General features: G+C 33.6%; 1 pseudogene; it reads right to left on the reverse strand.

The window, feature by feature from the left end:
• Window positions 1-5,471: 5,471 nt before the first annotated feature.
• Window positions 5,472-15,370, reverse strand: LOC149155084 (GTP-binding nuclear protein Ran1B-like; annotated as a pseudogene).
• Between the last annotated feature and the right edge of the window lie 1,306 nt (window positions 15,371-16,676).

Below are 16,676 nucleotides of genomic sequence, written 5' to 3' on the forward strand. Positions count from 1 at the left end.
TTATTATTTATAACATTCATTTATAATTCCTTTTTTTCTTAAGTTAAAGTTGACCCGTAAACTTTTTATACATGGTTAATCAGGTAAATGTGTGCATTAGTAAGACATTCTTCTTGTTGCAATAATTTTTTTTTATTATATTTATGAAGCCTTAGGTTATATCAACCACATTAATATTTTTAATGTGGTTGTACTAGTTTAAGTGTTTGAGAGTATGGTTTGTTTTCCTTTTCACTCATATTTTTTTTTTTCAAATAGATATGTTGGATTCTTGTGATAAGGCTAGAATGATAGACACCCCTCTAGAGTGGGGTGTCCTTCGAGCTGTGTCTTTGGATATTTTAGTGCTTGTTAAGTCATAAGTTACCCACTAAGTGCTAGCTTGTAAGATGATGACACTAGTGTAGATGTTATAATTGCAACCAACTAGATTTGACCGTTGCTTGTAGGATGTTGGCACTAGCCTAAAGGTTGTAGTGGAAACTAGTTCGATTTGAACTAGGGCAGTGTCTTAGTGTTCTGAGCAAGTTACTGATTGCTCTAATCCTAATACTAATAATTAAATTTTAAAGTCATCATCAGATTAGACATTAAATTGATATAAAAAACTGTTTTATTTATCGGACAAATTAAACACTAAGTTGGTGTATGATACCCCCTTTTTGTGAGATATGAAACCCACCTTTGAGCAAAAATCTGAATACTAAAATCTTGGAGATGCTCATAGTCTATCCCATTTTGATTTCAATTGATAAAATCTTACAAAGAAGCACATTCTATTAACCATCACCATCAAAGCCACAGTTATAGTGTTTATGAAATATAATATCATTATAAATTTATTTATGAATAAAATTACTTTTTGCAAGCATTATTATGGTGAACAAGTGTGTTTTGGATAACATCACTACAACATAGAGGGGGATTTTAAGACAATATTTGAGACAATTTTTGGGTAAATTGTCTTAACTTGAGACAAAAAAAACTTGTGTATTGTCTTAAATAGTCATTAAACGAATGTCTCAAATTATTGTCTTAAAAAATTGTCTCTATAAAAACAATATATAACAAAAGTGTCATTATCTCTCAGGAGACAATTTCATTTTTGTCTCTCTAGAGACAATAATTTGGATTAAAGACATATTGTCTTTATAGAGACAATATTTTTTTTTGTCTCTTTAAAGAGACTATAAAACAATGAATCCGAAAAATTATCTTCCAATTGAAATAAATCAATATAAAAAGTATTTAATTAAAAATAAATTACAATATCATTGTTTAATTCATGTTAGGGGATGGTGGGATCGAACCATCAACCTCCTTTCTTATAAATCAAGTGTTATTCTATTGAACTAGCACCTTTTAAAGAATTATATGAGTAGCTATGACAATCCTTGAAATTGCATATATAGATATTGATAGTTCACAGGTTAAGTTCATAATGAGATGGGACCATCATCCCATTGCAGATCTTAATACAAAAAGTTAACTGCCACCATTCTGAACTATCTTATAATTGGACATATTCATCTCATACTTTAGTTTCATGTTTCTAAAAGCTAAAATAATTGCTAAAAAACTGAATGCTCTACCCAGGGAGTCACTCCTCACGGATCTCAGTTTAACTTCATACCAAAATTCAAGAATCTCTTGACATTACAACTGAATTTAGTTTTGCATAAAATAGGCACTGTAAGAACGATTTACCTCCAGCACAACTCCAAATGAAAATTTTCCTTCCTGGACATTTGAGTTTGTATGCAAGGGTGATTTACCTTCCAACGCACATCAATTGGGCAATCTCCACCTTCCAATTCTTAAGAACTATATTTATGACCTTTTCTGTAAACGCATATCAATTACATAAAATATCATAAATCTGGTATATTAAATCTTGGCCATCAATTTCTTAGAGAGAGTGCCCACGATATCAATTTCTTAGAGAGAGTGCCCACGATATTTCTACAGTAGATTCACTTATTTCCAGAAAAACCTCTAAGTAATGTTTCCACATGAGAATCCCAATATATAGTAGATTGACCACACCTTGGTCAATGATCCATCGGGGATATTCCACAATAAATGAATTTGTTAATATTGCTCAGCGCAGAGTAATTATCCCACCAAGCACAACCACAATCTAATCCATCCATCAATATTTGATCCCGTATTTAAACACACAGATGATTAACTCAAATAAGCCTAGTTTGACCGATTTTGGATTCCATCGACACCTTCAAAATTGCACCACCAAATTCAAAAGGTAGAATTTTGAATCCGTATAATTGAGCACATTTTCCTCTATCTATCCCTTCGTGTGGATCATGTTTTAGAGTATAGCTATAAGTTATAACGTATAATGTATTAAGCCAAAAAGAAAAGGCTTTACATGGAATTATTGATGAAACCCAAATACATTAAAGAGTTTTACTGAGATCACACTACTACATGTAGGGGGTTTTAAGACAATATTTAAGACAATATTTGAGTCAATTGTCTTAACTTCAGACAAAAAGAAACTTGTGTATTGTCTTGAATATTGTCTTTAAGCAGGTGCCTCAAAATATAATGTCTCAAAAATTTGTCTCTATAAAGACAATAGAGAACACATATTATTATTGTCTCTATAAAGACAAGAATTATTGTCTATTAAGAGACAATTTGATTTGTCTCTCTAGAGACAATTTCATTTGTCTCTCTAGAGACAACTTCATTTGTGTCTCTTTAGAGACAATTACATTTTTGTCTTTTTAGAGACAATAGCTGAGATTAAAAACATATTGTCTTTATAGAGACTATATGTTCATAATTCAAACTATTGTCTCTCTAGACACAATATAAAAAATTATTTAAAAAATAAAAATAAAATCATTTTGAATGTTCTTTCAAAGTAGTTTCACATTCAAAGTTCACAAATAGTATTTGTGTATGAGAGAAACCACCACAGAAATTCTTGTCTGATAGAAACCAGCGCATATGGTTTATTAATATTACCTTTGTTTATCAAGAGGGGATTCAATTCATTACTAAATTTATGCCCAAGTTTTACTACTTCAAATGGGAGTCAGAAGTTTGGATTTAAGATGCTACCTTAGCTTTGATAAGCGTTCCATCTCCTAGTTTTACTATAGTTAAAGAAGAATCTGTAGGCTGTTGAATGGAAACGGCTTTAGATTTAGACAATGCGAATCTTTATGCAGAAATCAATCGAGAGCCAAATTAATGAAATGGCGATACCTTTATGTGTTCGACAGACAACATACCCAGAAGAATAGCCAGGCAGGCTTGATAGCCACAATTATCAACTGTACAAGATTGTAGGAATTTCGTTGGTGGCAGGTATTAGTTTTATGCTTCAATCATGTTATCAAAAATATAGCTTCATCGCTCAACTGGATTATGCAGTATTATAGAGTGAGTATGATATCTAGAACTGGATTACACAGTATTATAGAGTGAGTATTCTTTAGCTTGAACGGTCTGTAATGGAACGTTTTTATGCATGCCCAGTTATTTTAACTTCTTTTTCAAAATATTTTTGATCATTGTTGAAAATTAATACTCTGAATAGACTCATCACAACTATTCTTTAACTGATCACTTATTAAAAGCTTGTGAGGTTTCTTATGTAGCCCGTGAATTATTTTGATTTTAACCGAGGAAGACTCGCTTATTACGTTTGATAACAAAGGCATTAGCAATGGGTTCTACAACAACCCACTTCCCTTTTCTAAGTACTTGCAAACCACTGACATCGCCTTGCATTAGAACAGTGATGCCACCTGCGTCTGAATGGCTTCTTAAAGCAAGGGTAACATCTGGGTTTGGGCATGGTGGATAGTAATTTACAAGTAACAGCTGTCTGTGTTCCCCAAAAATATTATTCAAGTAATCAGAATGGAGTCCTAGAGCTTCAGAAATTGCAGCCAGCAGCCTTAAACACAGTGCCCTCACCTCCACAGCGTACTTGCCTGCAATTTCCCTGTAACAAAAGCTTCAATATTATATTAAGCCAAACGAGTTATGATTGCTGCTTTAATGGTTGACATAAGGTTTAATGGCTACCTATAGGCTGCAGGTTTTTTAGGCCAAGAGTCGATGACTTCGTGTAATGGAAAACAAGGGTGTCTCAGATAGTCCCTCCAGTTAAGGACTTCATCTTTGTGAATATTGAAGCTTGTAGCAAGCTGAGCCAGTTGCTTTGGATCCTCTGAATAGAGGCATGCACGATCTTCCATCGACATTTCGAAGAATTCTTTGGTGATTCCCATCATGTTTTTCATCACCCTCTCTGGTACCCCGTGGTTCACTATCTGATCATATCATGCAGCTTCAACCATATTAATACTGAATTTGAACATAAAATTTTTTAAGAATTAATGTTCATAATTGAGATTTTGGAAGTTTATTGAGAGATATTATGAGATTCAAAATTCAAAGCCTCATGAATCCAATTCCTTTCGCAAAAAAAACATAACTTGGGACATTGGAGATTGAAGGTTGTACCTCGAAAAAGCCATCCTCTTGACTTGCATGTTGGATTTGTTGTATGATAGTGGTTCTGCTAGGGCCATCTAGGTGTTTCAGATCCACCATTGGAATGCTCTCACAGAAAGATACCTTAAACATGTTGGGTTGCTCCTGGGGAGGCAAAATATATTTGTTATGCACCTCAACATTGTTTATTCCATTGCACAGTAGTTTCTCAACACCATTAGCATTGGTCTCAGTGTGAAGATCCATTCTAGAGGACATGCATCTTTATTTCCTCTTGATGTTATTGTGAATACAATCTTTTTTCCATATGGATGTTGCACGACTTCTAATCGAAGTTAGAAATTGCAAGTTCACATTGCAAAAATTGCAATCTGTAGAGCCCCGAATGGAAACAGAGGCTATACGTAGGGTCAACCAATAGTTTTTACCACGGAAACATTGATAGTTGCAACAGAAAGTGTCCAAGATGAAAATAATATTGCAAAGGGACGATTTTGCCTGTATACAAGGTATTAGCGCTTACTTGATAATATCATTTATTCTGATAGTCTAGCAGGTACACTTTTCATTGTACCAGTTTTATGTAAACCAATTTCAGAGTTAAAATAAATCCTCAGACATAGCTAGAATTTTCAGAGGAAGTTTTAACAAACCATAATATATTACAAGCAACAATCATCGCAACTAGCATTTCCCCCAACAGTACACAATGAAAGGCACTTCAGCATTCTTGAAATATTTGAAGAGTACAAAAAGTTCTTGTGCAAAATGTGCAAGAGTATATAACGGAAAAAACTGTCTTAGCATATAAAAATAGCTCTGTAATGGAGTTGAACTAAGATAGCTTAGCCAACTCCACCGATGAAAACATCTACACGGTACCCAAATCACATATAGAGAGATGCGATAATGCTATTCTAAGCCCCAAATACAAATCAGAATTAAATGTCGAAACTCAAGAGAAAACTCCAATGATACAAAACTAATTGAATCCACCAATCCCTAAATATGCAAAAGAATCTTAACAAAGCTATTCAACAGCATCATCATCGTCATCTGGAAGGGGTTGGGCCGCAGCTGCTACAAGTTCTGCCTCATACCTGAAAACATAAAAGATTGTAAGACAAAGTTTCAATCTTTTAGAAATGGAACGAATTATTTCAATAAAAGTTAACAAAAAATAATAAGAAAATAGCATTCTACTTACTGCTGCTGGGTTGTAAGGTCTATCTGAACCTCAGGAGGAGCAAGAGCAGGTGACTCCACAAAATGAAGGTTTGGATCCCTATAAAAATAACCCATTATAGAATCAGTGCAAATTTTTCAATATAACATTCATATTAGGGAGCATTAGAAACTAGATTAAAGGCTCACCCTGAGAGCTTCTGTGCCAAGTACAGGAATGGCTTCTCAAAGTTGTAGTTACTTTTTGCAGATATCTCATAGTACTGAAGATTCTTCTTTCTATGAAAAGTAACTTGCTTAGCTTTCACTTGCCTATTCTTCACATCAACCTTGTTTCCACAAAGAAAAATAGGAATGTTCTCACACACCCTGAAATTCACAAAGATATTTAGCTAATTGGTTCAGGTAGTTGTGCCACCACACAATTAAGGAACCTTTATTTCTACTTAGAGATACAACCACTCTGCAAAAGAGATACCTGCAAAGATCTCTGTGCCACGTTGGGACATTCTTGTAAGTCAATCATGCAGTAACATCAAACATGATAACTTCACATTGCCCATGAATACTGCAACAAACAAAATCCCAATCAGTAAATAAGAAGGCAACAAATAAATAGAAGTGGAAAAACACGGAACCCTCCCCAATTCAATTAGGAAAATTCCAATAGAAACAGGAAAATCAAAACAATATTGATCAAAACAACCAATAACAGACTCTGTCTATAAATTCAAAATTAAACTAAATTAAAATTCAAATAAATATAAGTGGAAAAATATAGAACCCTCACCAATTCAACTAGGAAAATGCCAACAGAAGCAGGAAAAGAAAACCAGTATTGATCAAAACAACCAATAACACAGTCTGTCTATAAATTCAAACTTAAATTAAATTAAAATTCAAAATAAAGAGACATAAACGAGTAAAACAGAGTGCTGATAAAAAGGAATCAAAAAAGGGCTCATAGTTGCTCCATTGTCATTGATATTGAGGTTAAAAGGTGTTGCTACTGAGCCCACTCTACATACATATCAACATGGGAAAATAGAATTGATAAGTCAAAAGTTCTCTTGGGATCGATCCAAGTTTAAATCCATGTAGGACCTTTTTAAACAAAAAGTTGAAAAGGCACCCCAAAAGCTCAAATGTACAGTGCTCCAATCAACAGGTGTCTACTACACCTACAGAGGATGACAAAAAACACTACTTTCGTAAAGTCCCAAGAGACCTGATTTCAAGTGAAAATCAAAATCAGTCTGGCAAAATACAGAAATGGGAAAATAATCAAACTAATTATTGACGTACCTTAACCACATTTTGTCATTAAACCTTACCTGACTGAGCTATAAAGTTGGGTCAGCATTTCATCCTTGGCTTTCTCAACTTGACAAAGCACCACAACCTACAAATCATAAAATCATAAATTCAAGTATCATGGACTGAATAAACACTGAGATTCTGTATGGTTGTATTGTGTGCTCATCCACATGGATGTCTTACTTTGGGAACATTTGCAGCAAGACTATTCAGAATAACTTCCACATAACCATGGACTTCTTGAGCCATCATTCTGAGCTCCTCCTCCGGATCTACAGGCCTTCTTACCATGGTTTCCTGGATTATAAACAAGAAAATCAAACTGAGGTTGAATATTAAGTTGGGAAATAATTTTTCTATTCTCATCGTTGTATATGGTCATGGTCTCCCAGGCTAAAATGTGTATTGATTCTTAAATTATTTAATAGCAAACATTTTGATTATGTACATGTGCAAGTTACGATGGAACTTTATGTGCTTCATTGCCTATATGCAAGTGTTTCAATACAAGCTATAACTGTTCACGATTATACTTTGTGTTACATAAAGTAGTCTTGGACTCTGGCCAGCTAAATATTGCCTACCCTCTACCTTATATCTATTTAATTTTTAACAGTGGAAATAGTTTGCCTTGAATATCGAAGAAAACTCAAAGGATGTTAGTCCTAGCTGAAAGCAAAGACTAGCAATATATTTTCATTTTCTGCTAAAAAATTCTCTACCAGAGAAACCAAATTTTTTGGTTACTTGTAATTATTCATAAGTTGAACAATTGTCCAACAGCACAATGCCTACTTATCTACAATATGATTGTCTAGCAGAAAATAATGTGACTAGCATGCATTTGAATGCAGTTTACTAATTTTTTAACCTTAAACATACATGTGAGTACTCGATAGTAAATCAAGACAATTCCATATAACATAATGTAATTCAGTTAATGAAGGCTTCTCACTAGATCATGCCATCATTATGTCAGTGGTTATAATATATACAATGTACAGTTGAGGAGGAAATTCTATTTATGGATATATAATAGTGAACTCAACTCAGCTTGCATTTTATTTGTCTCAAACAACCTATGAAAGGTTTGTTGTAGTATAAAGGGTGCATCTTTATCCAATGCTTTAATTTTCTTTGAAGGTTGACATTGTAATGGGCCAAAGGTTAATGACTCTATCTTCCAGCAAGAATTGGCAAGCAAATAAATTTCACCAATGGCTCCAACATAGAACCAAATTTCAGGAATGGAAGACTAGTGCCTTTCTTGCTGGGAATATCCTAAGAATGGTCCCTTCATGTAGGGGATGTCCCAAGGACATCCAATGAGCCATTCCCAAAAAATTGGAGATGCATCAAATGATATTTGTGGCATTCCTGTTCTCATCCCCATTCCATAGAAAACAGGTAAAAAACATAGGAGAATATGGATGCCTCAAATATCATTTCAGAATCAAAGACTATAGAAGGATGTCTCTAGAGGGGCTCAGCACTCTATTACATTGTTACATTCCAAGGATATGTAATTATTTTGCTTCAGCGTCAGAAGGCTTATTGTAGCATAATTGCCAGGTAATTTGTCAGATTACGCCCAAGTTTTACTACAAATGGGAGTCAAAAGTTTGGATTTAAGATGCTACCTTAGCTTTGATAAGCGTTCCATCTCCCAGGTTTACTATAGTTAAAGAAGAATCTGTAGACTGTTGAATGGAAACAACTTTAGCATTGAATCTGATCGTTCCTAGAGCCAATTCTTTTGCAAGGGTATCCAGAAGCATACTCCTTTGCACACATCGAACTTCATGATTTCCGCTGATAGACAGGAAAAGTACTTAGTATTACAAAGCATGCGAAAAAAAAGATGACCAAAATAGTTAATGGGATAGAAAGTACATCATGTCACAAATCACAGCATATCTATTTCATGCCCTACAAAAACTTGTAAACTAAACCATTGAGATAAAATAATGAAATTAAACAGCATTTTGAACTGTTAAAAATAGAAGGAACAAAGGCCAAGTACTATGTAATCCACACAGTCCACCAAGTGAAAAGGCTAGTTGGCCTTGAGCTGCATCTGTGGATCCAGAAATATCAGTCACTATCCTGAGTGAGATCACCAATACAAAAACAAAAATTATTATTTATTCAACTTATTGACCATTATCTTAAAGCAACTGTAAATAACCTAGTAGAATCCAACATAGTTCCATTTAATCTAACATAAGAATGTACAAATCTATCTAATCTGTAAGAATATCAGTTCCATTTAATCTAACCTAAAGATAGTATAAATCTATCTAAACCTCGAAAATATCACACCTCAATTCTTAAAAGTCAGTATTTAAAAAAAATGACAAAAGAATCTTGGTTCAAGAGTTCATCACCTTAGGTAAAAACAACAAAAAAAGTAAAACAATTAAAAAAAGTAAAAAAGTAAAACAAAACAAATTAACCTCACAAGCTAGAAGAGACTAATCTTAACTAAACCTAAAACCAAAAAAGTTTAGACCTAAAATGATTCATCTTAACTTCATGTTATCTTTAAGATGATGAGAACAAAAAAATTACTAAAACAAAAAATATTAACCTAGTAAACTAGAATACATTAATCTTCATCAAACCTATTAAAAAAGCATCTTAATCTCAAAGAATATATCAACTTAAGCAAAAGACAGGAGAAAATAAATAAATAAACCATATTAACCTAATACACTATGATAGAATTTTCTTAACCATTAAAGTCCACAAAAATCCATGATGTATTAAAGCCATCCATGATGTATTAAAGCTAGATGAAAATTAGAGTAGATCCAACTGAACTACGATCTATCCATCAACCAGCTTCAAACCTCAAAGAGATACCAAATTATAAGAAAAACTATGCATAAACTCCCATTACCAATACCAACCAGCATTATATCCATCTTTATCAATCTATTTTTAAGCTGGGTGCAAAGTCCACTGAGATACCAAATTTAAAGAACTACCATAAATAATAGATCCATTTTTCACCAGATCTAGTTTGGTTAAATAGAATAAAATAATAACTGTGTGCAAACCTCATATTCAAAAATTTGAATCTATTATTCTCTAGTACCAATTATATGGTATTTTGACAAGACAAAAACTATTATTTTAATGTTTTAAAAGTGAATATATGATCGCTAGGTTTTTGAAAATACTCAAAATATTTATTAAATAATACTTGATTGTCCAAAGACTATTATTTCGAACTGAATATTTATTAGATAGTGTTTCCCAGGCAAAAGAAAAAAGATGTCTTAACCTTGAAGATGGATCTATTAAGTTATTAAATCTAGTTGCAAACCTGAATGTTTTAACCTTGAATCTATTAGCTCTTGCTAAAAAGAAACTCTTTATTAGATAATATTGATTTTAACTTTGAATCAACAAACTCAATGAGCAAACAAAATGTTTCGTAGATAGTGTTACAGTCCAGAAGCAAACAACCTTGAATCTATTAGGGCTGGCCACAGATCTCAATGTTTTACCCTTGAACCTATGAACTCCATGTGCAAACTTGAATATTTATTACATAGTGTTTGACATGCAAAGACATTAAGGTCTTAGCATCCTACTTTACTTTTAATCCTTTCTAGTAGCATAGCTTCTGGTGCCTATGTTAGTGTTACAATGGTACAACTATGCATTATACAACTGGGATGACTAGGATAGTGTATTGGCCCATATAAAAATACTAAATAGTAAGGTGTGGCAAATATGCAATGAAGTGGTGATAGTACAAATTCAAAAGGACGAAGAGGAAGTGCTGGCAACTCTATGTGAGGATGGGAATGACTCAGCTTCTATGTATGTGCCATTTTGTGGCAGCACTAAGTACATTGAATATGGACAAAGGTAGTGAGTTCATTGAATATGGACAATGGCACAACACGATCTAAACCAGTGCCATTGTTTAGACACCATCAAGTTATAATTGAATGTGAGCACTACCAAATAAAATCAGACCTATCTAGTCTAATATGCACTAGAAACTTTGATAAGGTTTCAGAGGCAGTGAAGCTCAAGCATGCATATTAGAATACTAAAACTGGAGATATGAACTCTGCAACTTCGATGTGCATATCAGACCTGGTAATAATAACCAAATATTATTACCATTAGAGTGTCTCTCTTTCAATTTTTGTAGTGTATTGTTTTTTTAGTGTATTTCTTGTATAAATTGAAGAGAGTAGAAGGGTATGAATTTATTATACCAGTGAAGCCATTCCTGCATGTTTGTATAAATTGAAGAAAGGAGAAGGGAAGGAATTTATTATACCAGTGAACCCATTCCTGCATGTTGGGTTCGCTTGGACTAGGAGCATCTGGGTCTGTCATTACCTGATCAAATGTAAATGCATGCATTCATAGAAGACCCATAACAAATTTATATGTAAATATTCATTCTATGAAACCAGAGGTGCCAGTTTCTTATTGCACCATGGGATAGAGTTTTTTAAACTAACTGTTAGGACCAGGTAATCTACATACAACACAAATATAAGCATATCAAATTTATCATAATCAAACAAATAATAAAATTTAGGACCTGCAACGGTCTTAGTGATGCCCATAATCTGTAAGTACTCATAAATCCATGAGTACCAAGCATAGGAGGCTACTTTAGCCGAGAAAGGGACTTCTTCAACTTGCACACATGGGTATCCCATCCTAACAAAGATATTATATTTGAACCCAAGCTGAAACAAAACCATGAATCACTCTTCTTGCCACCTGCATCTCTGCCCTTGTCAAAATCCACTAAAGCATGCAGCAGCTCAAAGCACTATGCGAGTGTGACCTTTAAGTACCTCGCATACCTCAGACCATGGAGCATATTTGTAGCAACCTCAGCTCAACCATATATTAGTAGCCAAGCTAGACACTAAATTGGTATCTGAGTCCCATGCACATAACAATTTGACTGTTAAATTCTACCAGATATGTTAGGGAACCTATATACTTTTTGTATGCTGACGAATCAACCAAATTTGAATCTTAATCTACTGATAACTTCAAAATATGTATCATAAAAGTAGCCTATGCTTTATTGTCCATTATCCGAACCTTCTTCAGAATCTCAATTTCTTACTTACCCCTATTCGAGGACCACCTCACCTCAACTCAGCCAAACCTCCAAGACCAAGAAATAACACATGAGGTGTATGTCCTTCATGTCAACTTCACTTGCCAGTTTCTTCTTGCACCATGGGATAGAGTTTTTTTAACTAACTTTTAGGACCAGGTCATCTACATACAACACAAATATAAGCATATCAAATTGATCATAATCAAACAAATAATACAAGTTAGGACCTGCAACAGTCTTAGTGATGCCCATAATATGTAAGTACTCATAAAAAAAACAAAGTATCTTCAAAATTTGTTTTGTTGCACACATAATTAGTTTATGTTTGGACCCTCACAACCTAGTGCACTCCTTAGAAGCTAGAGCGATGCACGTTCAAGTTATTAAAATTTAACACATATCAATCCTTTTTGTCCTCTTTTTGGGAGGCACTACATTAATTGTGGGTGTGGAATGCTCATCACATTGAACACCCTCCTCATTATTTTTGTCTCCCATTTACTGAAATTCAACAATGGTTTCCTGCCAAGGTTCAGGAATGACTATTGGATGATTTTGTGCAACAAGCAAATCATCATGTGCTTGTATCTTCTCCCCATGCTCACTCCCAGATGTTTCACATGATTCCTGTACACAACACACTTTAACTTGTTATAATAACATTAAAACCTCCAATTGATTTATTACATTATTCATATAATATTATAAACAACCAACCTTGGATCCATAACTAGTAATTAATTTTTCCCCTTGATTTATCATGTGTTGGCGAAGACCTTGGGAACCATGTAATAAAGAATATTTTAGGTCTTCCTCTGAAGCTTCCTTTTGAAACTGGTGAACCTACATTAACAAAGATAATCATATCTATAAGGTAAAATAACTAATAAGATACAATTAACTCAACACGACCATGGTTACTTTGCCTAAAATAGAAAATATAATAGATGGAAATATCACTTACCATACCACCACGAATACTATTATATCCACCAAAGCCTAATTTGTGAGATCAAATTTTTGACACCCTAGCTTGGGTTGCTTTTCTTGTATCTCATAGGCATCTCTTAGCTCCTCCTTGTGCAGATGGCATATAGTTTGGATTTCTGAGGACTTTCGTCTTAAACTTGGCATCTTTCATAAGTTCATCCCATGTCACTTGGTTTGTGATCCAAGCTGGACGTGGATACATCAATTGTCAACTTTGTCCTTAAATTGGACCTCTTTGAGTGCATGTATTTACTTGCAATCTGTAAAATAAGTTCCTTATCAAATCCTGGATTACTAAATGCTATTACTACATCTTTAAATAGTTCCTCTTTTTTTGCATTAGCTTGTTTCCTCCAATTCATTTGGATGGTATTTCCAAATAATTGTTCTGCACGACGAAAATAAAGTGATAAAATTTCAGCCCTATTTCATCCTTCAAGACATTTCCTTCTGAAGTGAGCAAGATTGTAACTTCTTGCATTCCTTTTGTGGTCACCGATGATATTTTTGTGGTCTTGGGGATTGAGGAAGGTTCCCTTATAGATAAATTAGGCACTGTGTCACTTACTTCCTGCATTTACAATGAAATTGTGGAACTATTAAGAACCCAACCAAAATATGAAACTATTTTTCATTTCGAAAATAATGATCCTAAACATAATAAATGAAATTATAAAAAAATTAAAATAATTTTACCTGTTGATCTCTTGGAGGAGCTACACTCTCCAACAATGACATTTCCCATCACTGAATTTGTTCAATTATTTCTGGTCTTATTTGAACATTTCTAGGAATATCTGGTAGGAGCCTTAACATTCTTGTTTGTGAGTCTATAAGACTCCTCAAAGAAACTTGTTCTGGTCTTGGTGGGAGAATGCCGACTAGACCCACATTTAATGTAGAGGGCATGTTATGGGGTTCTGGTCTAGGTGTAGATGGCATAACATGACCCTCTATACCAACAGATTGTGTAAAGGGCATGTTATGGGGTTCTGGTCTAGGTGTAAATGGCATAACAAGACCCTCTATACCAAAAGATTGTATACTTGTTGGAGTCACCCTAGAAACATCCTGCAAGGCACAAATATAAATAATAAGATGGAATAACAGATGAATAATGTTGAAATATGTAACTAGGTTTGGTCTTCATAATGACATATCTAATCACAATTCTATGTAATTTATGTAAAAAAAGGAAAAAGAAGATTATTTTTGTTATGAATGAGGCATGGGTTTCATGAACACATGAAGAAGCAAGTCCCATTATAGAATGACAATATCTCAGAAGACTCATTAAAAGAAGGTCATGAAGGTGGCAAATGATCAATGAAATGTATAGTAAAGTTGCAAATAATCATGGCAACCAAAATACTAATCAGTACAAATAGGTGTCCATGAGGTATGTATAATAATTTTCTTTTAAAGGGTCCATCATAAGATGTAGTAGGGTCGAATTTATGGGTTTATATTTTAAAAATACCCTAGTATTTAGAAACCTTAATCTTAAGGTATTTGTTCCCTATCATTTGATTTCTAGGGCATGGGATAAACTCTAGAATGACATAAAGGGAAAAGAGTATGATCTAAGGTTTGAATTTAAGAAACCCTAAAAAGGCCTCTTGATTACATAAAAACCCTAAAAAAGTAACTTGACATCATGTTTTGGAATAATATATTGCTTGGGTTACTTGTTAAAATAGTATTGTATGTACAAGAAGAAAAAAACAAATGGGATGATCCATTTGAAGGCATGATGTAGCTCTTCGTAACGCCTCATAAATCATGGAGTCATTGTGCAAAAACTTTATTAAATATATGCCCTAGATTTCTCAACAAATAACATAATCAAACTCACATAAATAAATGGTTGAATCTTACATCTTACATAACATTAGATGTATATGGGAGCATTAATGATCCCTGCATGCCAACATTGGTTGTATTGAGGGGCATAAATGAATCCTGCATGCCAACAAAATGCACGCTTAGTAAAAACACAAATATTAATAAATATATATAGTGAAATAAGTTAACTAAATGCACAAAAATATTGATCAAGTTTTACCACTATCATTACCTTAGATGTTTTATAAGGTGTTATAGGGGTTGGAATGACTTTAGCGATTTCCTACATTCCACAAACATAAATTAGCATAATATAATAAGGAATATAAGATAATTGAACATATAAAAGAAAATATTCAAGCTTACCTCATGCATCATCATAGCAGCATCTTTCCCTCGTGCATTTGTTAACATTTCCATGAAAGTAGTGAATATCATTGAATCCCCCATAGTAGCATCAATAACACCCATGGATACATTCTTAAAAAAACACATAATAATATAAAAATAAGAAAACCTTGATAAAAAACCGATAAGAAAATAGAATCGGTAACACCAAATATGTGTTGAGTGAGCATTGAAGATCTGTCCAACACTTTGAGGCAAGCTTATCAGAGTGTTCCAACAAGCATTTAACTAGTCACAAACAAACTTTTGAAGTATCATTTTAAAGTTATTTCTAAAAAAAAATCCAACCTATAACTAAATCAACAACATAAATAATAGAAATACCAAAAACAACATAAATACCTGGTCTGCCATTTTGTATAGAATAATGTAATAGAAATCTATGAAGAAAAGTTTGTGGACACTAGTTAGGATCATTACATAAATAAATGTTGAAATATATAACAACGTGTAAAACCATAAAATTATTCTAAAATATGTTGGTTTAAACTTCTATGCATGTAAGACTAATTTCATTGAGAAGTTCTCTGGATTATATTACAAAGGGTAATGCACTGTCTTAAATTGTTGTCACATAATGCAAAGTAATCTCTGTAGAATATCTCCTTGCTGCCTATAAACATTACTTCACTATCTCATTGCAGCCACAATCAACTCCAAACCAGACCTTGCTTGCCTCAAAACCCCAGACCATACCTTAAGATGATTTGCTGCCACATAAAAACTTTAGGGGTGATTCGTTGCCACAAACAATCCCTTATAGGTGGTTCGCTTCCATAATTGATACCTCAGGGATGATCTGTTGTCATCAACAGTGCCTCAGAGGTATCTTTCTATCTTAGAATTGCTTCATAGACATATTGCTGCCACAGTGAAGCCTCAGATTTAATGTGCTGCTATAGATAATGCCTTAGAGATAGGCCAATGCCTCAGATAATGTCTCAGGGATGATTCACTACCCAGATAATGCCTCAAGATAGTTTGCTGCCACAGTTAGTGTCTATTCGATCATTTATATAACAACATTCAGAAGTTGGATTAAAGTGAGAGATTTTAGAAAATTAAATGAAAGTCTAGTTGGTTGACTCTCTGCAATTATGGATTGAAACCAACGAGGTTCCATATATGGTGCTCAAAAAATAAACAGTGTTCCTAACAAACAGGCATCATTTTGTATATAAAATGTCTAAATAAATTATCAACAGTTTATATTAAACTATGAAATCAACATTTGAAAAGCAATGCATATCAAGCATATTAAGCACGCATGGAAACTACTAATCGGAGTCCAAAGAATTATTATGGTAGATGAAGTGAT

This window comes from Pinus tabuliformis, chromosome 9, assembly GCF_031772625.1.
Source record: "Pinus tabuliformis cultivar Carrire ecotype Pingquan chromosome 9, CPIR1, whole genome shotgun sequence".
NCBI lineage: Eukaryota > Viridiplantae > Streptophyta > Pinopsida > Pinales > Pinaceae > Pinus > Pinus tabuliformis.